This window comes from Perissodus microlepis, chromosome 6, assembly GCF_051167445.1.
Source record: "Perissodus microlepis isolate ML-2025 ecotype Zambia chromosome 6, ASM5116744v1, whole genome shotgun sequence".
Classification (NCBI taxonomy): domain Eukaryota; kingdom Metazoa; phylum Chordata; class Actinopteri; order Cichliformes; family Cichlidae; genus Perissodus; species Perissodus microlepis.
Genome location: NC_140466.1, coordinates 23,807,111 through 23,822,409, shown reverse-complemented (window position 1 = coordinate 23,822,409; position 15,299 = coordinate 23,807,111). Strand labels below are relative to the sequence as shown.

The 15,299-nt window shown below is 41.2% G+C and overlaps 1 protein-coding gene across 3 annotated transcripts in view; it reads left to right on the top strand.

The window, feature by feature from the left end:
- coro2aa (coronin 2Aa) overlaps positions 1–15,299 on the top strand; it is a 48,391-nt gene that overhangs the window by 7,176 nt on the left and 25,916 nt on the right. Inside the window, exon 1 of one of the 3 annotated variants that reach the window (XM_084931570.1) lies at positions 14,210–14,622. The exons of the other annotated variants lie outside the window; for them this stretch is intronic. The gene's annotated coding sequence lies outside the window, so the exon portion shown is untranslated. Of the gene's footprint in view, positions 1–14,209; positions 14,623–15,299 lie in introns of those variants that run through there. 3 annotated transcript variants of the gene reach the window in all.

The following is a 15,299-nucleotide window of genomic DNA, read 5'->3' as shown; positions in this document are numbered from 1 at the left end:
TGTCCTTAGAAGAAAATTGAGGAAACTGGACAAATGGAAGACAAAAAAGAAGGGGCAGGCCTAAGAATCCATCGATAGCAGATTAACAGTATCTGAAAGACATGTCTTTAAGAAATAGGGAAAAAAATCCAGCAAAGACCGAACACAGGACCTGAGATAAGCACTTTAATCCTTATTTTAACGCTCTTCTCTCTTGGTGTCTTTTTTGAGAAGTGTGAGCAGTGAGCAGAAGCTAGATTTTTGAGTTGTTATGTTGATTCATCACCGGGCAGTTGTTGTCTGGTATTCGTGGATCATCATTTGATCTGGCGGTCAAACTGAATAAAATCTGCAGTATTGGGCTTTAGTAAACAATCTGCTGGTGGATATCGGGGAAGATTACTGTACTTGTCCTGACAATGGTTTAAAAATCCCGAAAATGCTCTTATATAAATCGAGAGTGTGCATGTGACCACAGAAGCTCTCTGTCTTTGTCCCAAAGACTACAAACTTCCCTTAAACAAGCTGTCGTCTGCTGTTTGTCACTGCAGGGCATTTACAGTGCCAGGCATAATGACTCCTCCAACAATGGCTTCGAAAGTCTTGTTTGTCTTTCCACCCTGACCTTCTTTTTCTTTTACTGTTACGTCACTGACACTCAGATCAGTCGTGGCAGGTTGCCGTGCACGTTTCTGACATGACAGCTGTTTGGGGATTATCCGGCACCACGTGGGTCAAACAGAGAGGGGATTATTTTAGAAAATATAGAGGGAGTCAGTAAATGTGTGCACAGTACAAGTAAAATACTGCAGGCCAAGCTTCAGAGTGAACAGCTGGTTAGCACCTGAAGGGTTTATATGCGGTTTCTTTGGTAGTTGTTCTATTGAGGCGTCTGATGACATCATGCGCACATTGCTTGAGAATTGTTTGCCATGTTGGCTGTGACACAGCCACCGGTTGGCGGGAAAAAACATGAATCTCCTGACCTGTTGGCAGTGGTTCCTGGAGGTTACTGGCTCTTGCTGGATGAGGTTGCACCAAAAACTTCCTTGTGTTGCTTTGGTTGCTATCAGATTGCCACAGTTGTCTGTAGTTTTTTTTCCCCCCTCAGCCGTAAAAGGCTGATAGGGCGTCGCTGTCACCCCGCTGGACAGGTGGCCAGCTGTCCAAGTTTGTGAATGCAATAACTCAGGAATGAGGCAACATGGGATTTTCAAGATCATCCCATTGAAGCATTTACTGAAACTCTCAAATGAGTTTGAATCCCGTGGACTTGACTTCACGTTCAAGGTCAAATGTTATGATTGAGATAACTCAAAAAGGACGTCACCTAGTATTTTTAAATGTATATAGGTAGATATACTACGAGGGTGAGGGGTAGCACTAATGGCTGCTAGTATTAGTCTGCAAACACTTGCTAACTCCCAGCTGAGCCATAATGCAACTTGAAAAAGTGCAATGCAGCTCTTTCAAAGTAAAAGCTGTGCTTCAGCTCTGCAGCCAACATGTTTCAGAAGGCGCTGCAGCTCCATTTCTAGTTTGTGTCGCACTTTTCACCCCTTCACTGCAGCTCAGAGAGTAGTCCGAGTAGTCCTATCTTCGATTCAACCCGCGACCGCAGCAGTGTGCTAGCAACCAGTTGGGCAATATTCATTTTTCCCTAGCAAGAGGTGGTTGCTTGAGGGTCACTGACAAGTCTTTGGACCTGCATAACTAGGGATGCAATGCCACTGGTGCAGATTATTAAAATTAAGAGGTTGGATGCTGGCAGCTTGTGACACCGGATGTGATGTCAGTTTGATGTGAAGTTTGTCGACTTTCGTGAAGCACCAAGGGCGGGCACAAAGGGCCCCTTATTCACTTGATCTTACATTTTCACCATGATTGTCACATGTCAATTATGGCAGACAAGATAATGTCACATGGTTACTGGTCACGCTTTTGTATAATATCAGTAAGTTTTGATTAAAGGTCACGTTTGTTTAGTTTGGTGCTTTTTTTTTTTTTTTTTTTTTTTTTCTTTCCATTTTTAAGAATTCCCATATAAAGATCAGAAGCTTCTGGTGGACTTATAAAAACCCCGCTGCTTCAGGCAGTGTGCGCTCCGGTTGTTTTTGAAGTTGGCAGGTCTTAGTCATGAAGCAGATGGGTCAGCAGAGTCTTATTTATTATTCATGATAACGAGTGGTTGGCCTCTTCCACCTGTGTGTGTGTGTGTGTGTGTGTGTGTGTGTGTGGGTTTTTTTTTTTTTTTTTTTTTTTTTTTTTCAGCCTATTGATTCATGAGATTTAAAGTTGCACATCATGAAAATTACTGTTAGAACAGTTGCAGACTTGGTCTCTGATGCCATGTCTGCATGTTTGCGTATTAAACCCGACAACTGCTTACCACAGATACGTTTACAAAGTGATTAAAATAAGTGGCTCTGTGTACTCAAAAATATATATTACTGAGTGTGTATGAATACATACTGTTATTTATACTTGCAGCGAGGCACGAGACTGACATTTTTGTGTGCAGACAAAAATATTTCAGCAACTGCTGGATGACTTTCTGTGTTAATGGATAAACAAACTGGCCGTGCATTTGTTGCCTGATTTACATGTGGTTTTGCAGTGAAAAGTCTGCTAACACATGGATTGCCATAAAACTTGGCACAGGCATTTAAATTCTGATCGCTTTTGTCTTAAAGGTCTCATGTTACAGCCAGATCATTTATTCTACCGTGCCTACATAAACCATGTTTTAGCCTGGTTCTGTCTGCACTGAGCACGAGCCCTAACGGCACACTGCCAGCACTCTTTGCCAACTGGGGGCAGTACTTTTCTCTTTATGATGTCTCAGGGAAGGGTTTGGCATCTGTTCCTATCAAAAGAGCCAAGATTGATCAGTTTTTGCCAAAGAAATTTGTATTTAGGGGAAAACATTTTTTTTTTTTTTTTTTTTTATCCTTATGATGAAAATGACACAGCCTGTAAGGTATGAACTGGCCTCTCCAATTTGGGTAAAAATAATTGTCTTTTTACATGTGAACACGCTGCAGTGCATTTTATTTAAGATTCGCTAGGAGACAGACTCTTCTGTCTAGAAAGAACACGGCAGCTTAGGTTTATAAAACAGCATCTGAACAAACCACAAGATTTCTGGATTAATGTACTTTGGACAGACGAGACCAAAGTGGAGATGTTGCACAGTGGCATGTTTGGGAAAACAACCAAAACCCCTCCACGTAATCATAAATGCCTCGTACCAAACATCAAGCACGGTGGTGGAGGGGTGATGATTTGGGGTTGTTTTGCAGCCACAGGACCTCAGTACCTTGCAGTCCCTGAGTGGACCATGAACCTCTCTGTATACCGAAGTGTTATAGAGTCAAGTGTGAAGCCAGTTCTTACTGTTAAAGGTTAAATCATTGGGTGTACTTAGTTTATCACCAAACTGCAGAGTCCTGTGAACATTTTTTTCTTCACATGACTGTATAAACTCTAAGTTAATTGTGTGAAGTGGCCTACTTTAGTTTATGGCCTGCAGAGGTATATCCGATCTGTTGCCAGTTTACGTCATTAGCGCTAGTATGACTATGTTAGCCTGCTAATATAATGACTTAGTGAGCATGTTATACTTGGGATAAGCATTAGCTTTTAGCTGAAGACTACTCACAAAACCATGTATAAGTGCATTTCTTTAGCTAATGTTTGGTTTGAGGCTTCACAGACAATTTGAGTCTAGCATGTCATGTTGCATGCCACAGTGCATTAATGCAGTTAGCTAATGGGCGTGATGTGATTTGCTGTGGCCTCGTTTTGCTCGACAGCAGGATGTACACTGTGGCTGTACGCTGTCTGTGTATTGTTTATACAGAGAGGGTGAGCCTGTATAATAGCAAGCCAATCCCCTGGAGTCTCAGAAAGTGAAGCTCACCTTGACTACAGTTACTATGGATAAAGTGGATGGATGGCCTCTAGCTGCTGCTAAGCTCCTCAACACTGTATTAATCTACATGATGAGGATCCTTGTAACTTCCTTGGTATGCTCTAATCAGACCAGCTCATTGCCTTTGTTGAATAATGAATCATGCTTTAGCCATCTTGTCATTTAATATTCCTTATGTGTATAAAATAAATTATTAATTCTCATAAAAAGGTCCTCTTAGACTAATTTTAGAACATCCAACCTAATTTGGTGCACATTTTTTCCCACTTTTCTCTCTTTGATGTAGAATATTTTTAACTCTGTCAGGAGTTTTCACTGCAAACAACACCAGCTGGCTGCAAAACAGCTTTACTTAGTTATAATTGATATAAGATAAAAAGACACTCACTCAAGGGTACACACACACACACACACACACACACACTTGTCTCTGTTCTGTGATATGACACGATGTGTGCTCATAACCACCCATATAATGTGATTAATATTTTAATAGTCCTGCAGTTTCTCAATGAAACGGCTCCTCGCACAGCTGAGATCTAGGTCACTTGGCGACGTTTTATGTACTTTATTTTATTTATTTTAAACAGACATGGAAACACTTAATGTGTCCCATCTGAAAATAAGAGGTAAAAGGCATCGATGTATTCATATAAATATAACCATTTACAGCAAATAGTGCTGTTTCTGTCCTGAAAAAAGCCAAAAACACTTCATCCCTGCAGTTTGTTTAAGAAACGGCTACCAGACCACAAATTAAGCCAGTATGATTCTGGATTTTAAACTCACGTGTTGTTTAGTGTTCTATATTATTTTTATGTCTGTAAAAGGTTTGCAAAGACAAGTAACTTAAGTAGTAACTTAGTATCTGTGCTATTATGTAAAACATGTGCATCATGTCTGCTGTACAGCTAATGTGGCACACCCTTAAAGTAAAGCCACTACTCACTCCACTTTCATTATTAAGTAGACATGAGTAACAGGGACCATGTATATATAGAAAAAAAAAAAAAAAAATGACTTGTTCGCCATGACGTCACCCATTGGAGGGGACAAAGCTGCCAACTATTAGAGGGCAGAGGCTTTACTCACGAAAAGCAACTATATGTAACCAATGCCTCATTTTTCTGCACAAACTGACCAATCAGAGCAGACGGAGAAAGGGTCACAGTAAAATGTCTCAGGCACAGGACAGCTGCTTAGTGTAGGCACAGACTGGGCCAATACTAACACTCACTCTCATTTTAGGAGAGTTATAATACCCAATAACTAAATGTGATGGAGCTAAATTATTATTAGTCACTACAATACAACAGGTCGACTCTTTAGGTAACTATTGACAATGGGAGTGGTGACTGAACCAGGCTGGGGTTTGAGACACAGATGACTTGAACACTTAGATAGTATCAGATTACACGGATGTTTTCAGGAGCCTTCCTAAGAAATTACAGATGCCTTTCTGGGAAATCAACTGTAGCTGCTCTGTCTGCCTGTCTGTGACGTGATCATCATGCGTTGCATGCAGTATGACCATTTCCAGCTAAATCTCTTAATGAAAGTTAAGAAAAAGAAACAGATTTTCTTTCCTGGTTGTCAAATCCAGAATCTCGCTTTATATACCGTTTCTACGATTCTCACAGTTGGCTTACATGTGCGACAACCGAGAGAGGTGCCTGTAGATGAATCGGGATGAATAACGGATTTCAACATGCTTCGTGATCTATAAAATGAGTAAGAGTACATGGTTTGAATGCTTTTCCAACACAACTTCATGGTCCATTGGTTTTTACAAACCCTGCTTCGTGCCAAAGTTGATGTAAGCAGGTAGTGTAGCTGTGATATCACTGAATGGGAATTGTTTCAAACAGATGTGTTAATGGAGATTTTGGAGTGAATCAGACGTGAAAGAATGAGGCGTGCTGCACAGGCATGCAAACAAATTATTCACGTTAGATTTTGGCCAACTGGAGGTGAGATCACTATCACACAATGTTCTTAAAGCAGCCATCTGATGGTATGGGATTAAAGGTGTTACTCAAACTACAGAGAGCAAGTTTCCAGCTGATGATTAAATACCTGTGAATCACTTAATATACACAAGTCTTATGCAAGGGTATATCTGTCATTTCTTTAGATTCTGCTAAGGTAACAGGAAATCAGTGCAGTGATTTATTGAAACATACAATGAAATTCTTCAACACAGCCTGAACTCTCTTTGGCAGATTTCTTGTCATTTCTTTAAATAGTCTTCAGGAATAGTTCATCAGGTTTCTTGAAGGACATTCAAAGCTCTTCTTCTTCTGTTCTCTGTCAAGATGATCCTACACTGCTTCAATTATGTTGAGGTCCAGGCTCTGGGGAAGCCAATCCATGACTGTTAGTGCATCATTGTGTTTTTTCTATCTCTTCGTGCTTTTACCGCACTGTTTGGGATCATTGCCGTGCTGAAAAATGAAACAGTCGCCAGTCAGCTGCTTTCTATACGATATTGCATGACAGTACTTTACAAATTTCTTCAGTAATCGTCACTCCATCAGACCTGTTGCAACTGATTTCACTGTAGTTCCTGTGTTAATTATCGTACCTCAGCCTTTTCTCCGTGTCTCCCATCCTTAAGAATGACGTCTTGACAGCCACACTTCCACTGAAACCATTTCTTTTTTTCTTTTTTGTTTTTTTTGCCTGTCCCGTTTGGATCTTTAGCCATCAGAATTGTTGTCTGAAGGCCAAAAAAGATGCCAAGCGGATTTACTTTACCAAGTGGATCATCATGGCCTTGCCATATTGGTCCATTTGACCTTTTTTATAATTATGTATTTATTTTATTTTATTTCCAGTTGTTACAGACGGGACTGACTGGGGGATAGGACAGGGAGAAAGAAAGAGAGACAAAATATAACAAACAAACAAACAAACCAAAAAAGAAAATCCAGAGGACCCAGAGTACGAGGACCCAAGGAGGACCACCAGGGGGGCAACCTTGCCAGAGAAGAGCTAAGCAGCCACGGAGCAGAGGCCAGAGGGGGGTTGCAGTGACGTGCCCGCGGGCTCTACCGGCAGCCAGCTGTGCCAGAGGGGACCGAGCCTCAGGGCCAGAGGCCTGAGGGCGCCACACCTCCCAGAAGGGGCCCAGCCGGGCCACAGGCACCAGGCCCTGCCAAGCGGCCACCAGGAGTGAGCCGGTACATACATGAGCGCCCAGACACCAAGAACCACCGCGCCAACGTCTGAGGGCATCAGCCACCGGCAGGGAGTGTGGTGAGGGCAGATAGGCCTCCATATCTTGGAGAGCCTGAGATGTTGAAACCATTTCTAACGAGGCTTCAGCAAACAATAAATTAGCTGATGGGCAACATGCTCCTCTCAGGTCCTGTGTCAGTGTGTCAAATGTTTGCTTGATTTTTCTTACAGACATGGCTTTCAGATGCTGTTCGTCTCCAGAGGCCTGGTAATGAACTAATCATTTGATTCAGGTGTGTTGACCCAGGGCGATATCTAAAACCTGCAAGACACCGGCACTCGAGGCCTGGAGTTGCCTACCCCTGCTCTAGAAAGACAGATTTGCTTCTTGATTGAGCGGCTGGAAATAGACTCAAAAATTTGGACATGTCTGTGTTTCCCAGGTTTAGACTCGTGCTGACAATTCATACCCCCGTGATTTTCATCAGCATAGTTAGTCACACCTTAGTTTGTTGAGACAGGAACAGATTCTGATCTTAAACTTGATACTCGTGCTGCGTCTTGTGCGTTTTTAAAAACTGGATTGTTGACGGCGGATTTGGCCTGCATTTGTAAATGGCCTGCATTTGTATAGCGCTTTACTCAGTCCCTAAGGACCCCAAAGCGCTTTACACTACATTCAGTCATTCACCCATTCACACACTGGCAATGGCAAGCTACATTGTAGCCACAGCTGCCCTGGGGCGCACTGACAGAGGCGAGGCTGCCGGACACTGGCGCCACCGGGCCCTCTGACCACCACCAGTAGGCAAACACGGGGTTAGTATCTTGCCTAAGGATATTTGGCATGCAGCCAGGAGGCAGCCTGGGATCGAACCACCGACCTTCTGATTAGTGGCTGACCTGCTCTGCCACCTGAGGGCTGATGTCATACCTGACTATTCAGCAAACTTCAAAACTAAAAAAACTCTTAAAATAACAACATTTTTGCTATTTCCCCCAAAAAAGGGGAATTACTGAAACTCTAAATAGTTTCTGTTGCACAAACACCTGAATGCTTGACTCGTTACATGTACTGACACTGAACCAGACAGCTAGAAAGGTATTTTTGTTATCTTCTCATTGCCTGAATCATACCAGTGTGCCCCTGATTGTTGGGAATCAGATATATTTAACTTCACTTGCTGGTCGTACGCTTGCCTCGTTATGATTTCACTCTTTCAACGTTTTCACTGCACGGCCCATGTGGCTACTTTACTCAATCAGTATTTTATTTTTATCCAGGCAGGTGTGGCTTCTCATTTGCAAAGTGAAGCAGAAAAACCAGAGCACAAGGTGACATGCAAATCTACGAGGATCAGGGGAAAATAAGGAAAGGAAGACTTTGCCTTTCTCTGATGCGGTGCTGTGCTGCTGAGTCCTCACCAATACATTGGTGACATCCAAAGTGACCAGCCTCTCATTTATTTGTTTTCAGGTGGACCCATGTAAATGAATCTGTCTGCAATGGAGGCTTCTGTGTACACTGGGCTTCAATAGCTCCAATTCAATTGAATTACTGACTGCACCTGTATTTGAGCTGGAATGCACTGTTTGCTCAGTTGGCATAGAATTTATGTATTTAAAAAAAGCAACCTAAACTTACTCTAGGAGTGAAGACACTGAGGCGAAACACAGGACTGGCACTGAAACCAGATGTTTTACAGCCAAAACACAGTCAGACGGCTAATCAGCAATGACAAAGTAAAGAAGGGAAGGTCACTGTGTGTCTGCGGTGTCAAAGGGTCTGGCCTATTTTCTCACAGCAGCTGGTTATTAACCTGCCACTGTGTGAGTTGAGATTAGAGGGAAAGCTTCTGGTTTAAGCTCTTTGGAAGGAGCCACAAGCTTTTAGGACTCTTGCCCTGTGCTTATTGATAATTGCCACACACACACACAGAGTCAAAATGACAAGCTTTAATCATAGCCAAGAGCTTAATGAAAGGAAATACAGAAGGTAACAACAAATGGATCCAGGGCTTCCAGTATGTGTTGTAAATCCCAGTTGTCTGTAGTGATAAGGAGGTGACAGGGTGCACGGTGATACTGGCAAATCTCTCGAGCGCTGTCTGTCTGGTTGATATCCTTGACACACCTTTTGGCAAAGTGAAACTGGCTTGAAAAGTTTTAAACATATCTTCCAGTCGCCCAGTAATTAGTAGACTTGTTATTAAATTTTTTCACTATTTGTGTAATAATTCTGTTCTTCCGCTGTAGGTTTTAGTTTTTAAGAGGTCAGTGTGAAGAATCACTGCTAATGTTAGGGTTAGTTTTCCCGCTTTCTCTCTGTGATCAAACAGCAGCCCCTGATGAGCCAGCAGCTTCTCATGCTTTCACCAGTTTGTGTTCTGAGTCTTATCTCAGAGACTCTGTGACCGTTGGACTTTGTTGTGTATTTGGGGGACATGTGTTTGCAGCGTTTTAGAGCTTTATCAGTAGTGTCGCGGCATGTGTGTGTCCAACAAGTGCATACTTCTCTTCTTTCTTCTATGTTACAGATGAAGTTAAGTACAAGGTATCTTCTGCTATGAAGATAAATAGTTTAGGCGCAAAACGTTTGATTGGCTTGTGAAATATATTGCCATGACTTAAAATTTGTCTGAAATGGTTCAAAAATTACCTCCACCTTTAACCTACATTAATCTGATGCTTACACATGCCAGTCATTACATTAGGAACGTAATGACTCTCCAGTCAGCTCAATCTCTAGGTAATAACTTTTGATCACAAGGTGATTGCACGGGTCACCTGGTGGAAGACAACTTCAAACAAACTCGGTCCAACTTGACTAATTCAGTCTTGCTTCAATCAGTTCACGCTTAAAGATTGTTGAAGATTTGCAAATAATAATTGACATCTAATTCATAAATGCGGACAGACTGTTGCAGTCAGTGAGAGTTGGTGTGCGCTGATGGGTTACTTTGCAAAATCAAAAGGTTATTGCACATGGTCATAATAATTTTGATCATTTCAGTCTCTCACCACTGTTTTCCATGGCTTGACTGTAGCATAATGCTAGCCAAGTGTTGCACTTATGGCAACTCATTCATTGTGTGCACTACCTTCTTAATAAAGCAGGGTTTGTATACATTTATCATTCTGTTTTCCCCCATTTCAAGGAATGGTATCTTTAAACTTGGAAACGCTAGCAAAATGTGTTTAATTGGCTAGCTAGTTGCTTACTAGCATTAGCAACATGAATCCAATAGCTAATTAGCATCATGCTAATTTGTCAAAAAAATTCTACTTGTTGTCCAGTCTTAGGACTACCGTGGGACCTACTGCACCTCTGGGCACATATAAGCTTAGAAGTCTCGCTGAGTCTATGTCATGCTGATCGTTACCTAAAGCATTTTTTTTACTATCAGTCATGTGTAACTGTCAGCTAGCTGTGTGGAAATGGAGTTGTGCCAATGCAGGTGCTTAGAATAACAAAGCTACCTTACATACCTACACTTTTCCATCTGTCAGTTAAAGTAATGAGGTAATCTTGTTGCTGTTGCAATCTGTCCTGTCACGTACAATCATGCACAAGCTGCTACACAATGCTGACAACACGAGATTCTTGATTTTTCTGTTGTAGATTCAGTTTTGGTTTAAAAATCATAACACACACAACAAAATGCTTTTAATATTTTCACTTGTTCTTTTTTTTGCTTGAGGCAGACTGGATTCACTTTATTCATTAAAATAAAAAAATATAGGAAAAAGTATTTGCCTTTAGTAACATTTAAATTGCGCTACGGTATGATAGCAATCGAAACCGCATGGTATCACATTTTGTGTGGGGATTGATAACAGAAACGCCTATATCAGTATTTTTAAATGAATTAAAATACTGTGACTGACTGCAATCACTCTGGAGAGATTGTCGAAGATTTGCAAATAATTGTGTCTAATTCATAAATGCAGACTAATTGTCAACATGTTGCTGTCATGTTCCCGCTGGTTGTATTCTACTTATATTTCTTTAGAACAGGAGGGTTATGAGATGTAAGAATGTCTGTTTAAATATAAATTTCTATAGAAACGTGTGATTTGCATCAAGTTATCAGAGTTGATTGCTGTACTATCAAAAACTGAATGTATGTAAATCCCTAGCTTGACCTCATTCAATAGCAGACTGATAGCAGACTACTTATAGCAACATTTGTGGCAGGATTTAGTGGCATGCTAGTATGCTTGGCACTCTAATTTTTCAGTACTGGATAGATCAGATATTCACAAAGTTTAGCTCTGAGGACCTAATTTGCATTTTGAAAAAAGGTGATAAATCGCAATATGCAGTACTCAGCATATCGCAAAATGTGTGTCGTAAGGGAAGTATTGTGATGCTTGGGCTATGTGGGGATTCCCACCTCTGCTACATAATAGTATTGTTACTGTCATTCAGTCATTTATGCAGGTAGGACAGCAGTGGATGGAGAAAACTGTACATAGGACAGACATTTATGTAAACAGATGCTGATAATAAAGAAGAGAGAAGATTAATGGAGAAGATTAAAAACCATCTGCTATCTTCAATCAGAAAGGCAAGATTGAAGCATTAAATATGTGTACACATGGCCAAATCCTACCTTACTGCAGGTAAAGTAAACAGTTGTATTCTGAACACTTCCTCCCATTACAGCTAACGTGCAGGAGCTCATGTTTCTGTGGTAACAATGACTGACCAGCCCCTCTGTGAAGGCCAGCTGCCAGTGGACAACTCTTTTTTTTTTTTTTTTTTTTTCTTTTTTTTTTTTCACCCCATCCTCATATCGACCTGTTATCCTAGCGTGTGCTGCTAATGTGCCATTACATAATGGTTCACTTTGACTTGACGGTCCAGCTGAAGCCATGTGAACGGTTGAAAGGACTTTTGTAGCAGCTTGGCATTCTGCCCAAAATGCAGCCGATCTGATATCTGATGCAGGCTGAAGATCACAGAGAACAGAAGGTTTGAGAGGGGCTGTCACAGATTATTATGCTAACAGGAAATATTAGTTTGGTGCTTTTGTAGTGGAGAACATCTGGCTTAATCGGTGTGAATATATGAGTCGGCTAATGGTGAGGAGCCGAGCTGGTGCCGTGTTTGTTCCTGAAGATGGACCCACATTTTAAATCTTCACTTAAAATAGTTTACATCACTTTTTAGTATATAGTTTTACATTTTTCTCTTTGTCAGATCAGAAATCGTAGAGGAAGAGACAAAGAGACGATACGAAGCATACGTTTTATGCACAGTACCTTGCTTAAGTTTTAACCCACCCTTTATTTTTTTGTTTTGTTAGGAAAATAGGAAATGGGTGCACTGATTTGATGCAACGTGTGAAAACATACAGAGTGGGGACCTAACCAACCTGAAAGTCACTTTTATTCTTGAACACAGCTGGAACTTTTGTAGGTAAGCTTTCTCAGAAGTATTTAAATAGTCTTCAGGAATAGTTCTCCGGGCTTCTTGAAGGACACTTAAAGCTCATCTTTGGAAGCTGGCTGCCTTTTGTTCTGTTCTCTGTCAAGATGATCCCATACAGTAAATGGATGAACTGAAGGTACAGAAGCATCTCTTAGGTCCTGTGTCAGATCTTTGCCAGATTATGTCCTATTCCTTAAAGACATGACTTTCAGATACTGTTGGTTTTGTTTTAGGTTTGCCACTTCTCCTGTTTTCCTCCACTTGCTCTGTTTGCACAGTTGTTTTTAAGGATGTACTGCACACCATGCCCAAATATTCCAGGCTTTCAGCTAATATGTCTTTGGGAATCACCACTAAAAATGTGACTTGGATCAATCGACCAGCTGATTAAAAGCTAATTATATATATATATATATATATATATATATATATATATATATATATATATATATATATATATATATATATATATATATATATATATATATATATATATATATATATATATATATATATAATGAAATTCCACATATTTACTTCTTCCATCTTCTGAAATGTGAAGCTTTCCAGCTCCTGTTTGCCGTATACAGGACAATAAAATCATTTTTAAAAATATTTTTTCATGAAGATGTCAACAATATTTGGCAGTAAAATGTAACGGCAGAAACTACTCCTACCCTAAATTCGGATTTTCCAGTCGGTGCTTCAGTTTTCTCAGTAACTGTTCCACTGATCTGCTTCCAACTAACTCGGAGTAGTACTCGTGATCCGAATAGGTGGAGCATCCAGTTTGTCATAGTTTGGTATACATTTATCATGCTGTTTCCCCCCCATTTCAAGGAATGGTATCTTTAAACTTGGAAACTCTAGCAAAATGTGTTTAATTGGCTAGCTAGTTGCTTACTAGCATTACTAGCATTGCCACTGATCTGCTTCCAACTAACTCGGAGTAGTACTCGTGATCCGAATAGGTGGAGCATCCAGTTTGTCATAGTTTGGATTAGCGGTTCTCATATTTTGGCTAAAGGTTGTTCAGTCTAGTGCACCGACTACCTGCCTGTGAGGCTTTTAGGGAACATCTGTAAATTGCAGCAAGACTGAAAACAATCACAAGTAAACCTGAACCTGGAGAAAACATTGCAGGGAAATTTGGTCACAGTTTAAAAATAACTGCTGTCAGCAAGTATGGCTCAGTTCCTCATGCTTGAGCAAACCACTTCCTAAAAATATTATCTGTTCTTTTTAGGCTCCCTTTGCAAAGACATTTGGTGAAAGTATTCCTACAGTCATGCTTATTTTAAACCCCTCAGCAGTATGGACGTTTTCACCACCTGCTTTCATTGTATTTCCTTTATGGAGTTTGAAAAACCTGCCAAGCGCGTTTTTTCTGAAGAACTTTGAATCACTTGTGTCTGAACCGAGCCTCATCTCAGAGATACTCCGGTCAGAGTTTCTAGGAATCCACATATACGTGTTATTTCACTACCTTTACATGTAAACAAAACAAATCTGGCGAGTAGATCGTTTCTTTTTTTATATTGAGCAACAGGGTTAAAGATGAGCGTTTGCAGTTACGAGAGTGAGAAATCCTGATTGAGCAAACGCTGCAGAGGAGTGACTCGAGGAAGGAGAGGGAGTGAGATTACCTGCTGTCTCTCACTCCCCCTCGCTCTCTCTCTGTGCAGTCACCTCCCTCTCGGGGAGTGTACACACTCCTGCGCTCGCTCCTTGCTTGTTCACACACGCTCTGGGCTTCATGGTGCACACACACATACTGTCCGTTGCCGCTGACTTGACTGCTTGTGTTGATTGTGCACATCAAAGAAGAAGAGCTTGAGTGCAGGAGGGACTGTAAGATTTTTTGGACTGGGTTTCGTGGTGTGTTTGTGTTCACACGCGTGTGGGGAAAGAAATCACAACAGCAGCAGCACTGGTCCATGAAGCTAGGATAAAGAAAAAGAAGTGATTGTAGTTTGTTTTTGTTTGGGTTTTTCTTTTTCTGATTTGGCTTGTCACTGAAGACAGATCAACTGTTTCCCTCTTCCCTGCTGGTGGTGCTGCTTCTTCCACCAGTGACAACTTACTCGACAGGGTGAGTACTGCTGAACTCCCACCTCACCTCCTTCGCTCTCCCCCTGACTTAAGTGAGCCTTTTTCTTCCGTGTTGTCCCTCCATGTGGGTGTTGCTCCCTCTGATCGGTCTCTGCAGTTTGACATTCGCTTATTGATCTGTTTTATTCTTTAGACCTCCATGCGTGTGTGTGTGCGTGCTCGCTATTTCCCCCCGAAGCTTTAAACTCAGGACTGTTGAGTGCACATCCATAAGACAGGCTCAAACAAGATGAAACAAAAACCGTTCTGCAGACTGACTCTGAATCTGAATTTCCTCAGCAGCTCACATTTAATGTGACTGCACTTGTGCTCTTTTAGTAAATTATCCTACAGCCCCGAGATCGGACACGTAAGCTCTCATTTGCTACCGTAAGTGTGGAGATATTTTCAGTTTTTTGCTGAGGATTTAAAAAAAAAAAGTCGGAAGCTGTCCCAGAGTTGTTGTAAAAATGTCATCATCAGCTAACATCCCAGTAAAGTTATTTCAGCTCACAGATTCAAAACACTCCCATTCACTGAAATATGCGTCTTCTGGTTTGGATTTCAGTCTTTTTGAGGTCTTTTCATTAAGCCGGCAGTCCTGATTTATTCACACGAGTGTCCCGAGTGGGGAAACTGTAAGACTCGGCTGGGATACAATCAAACATTTCGGGGAGT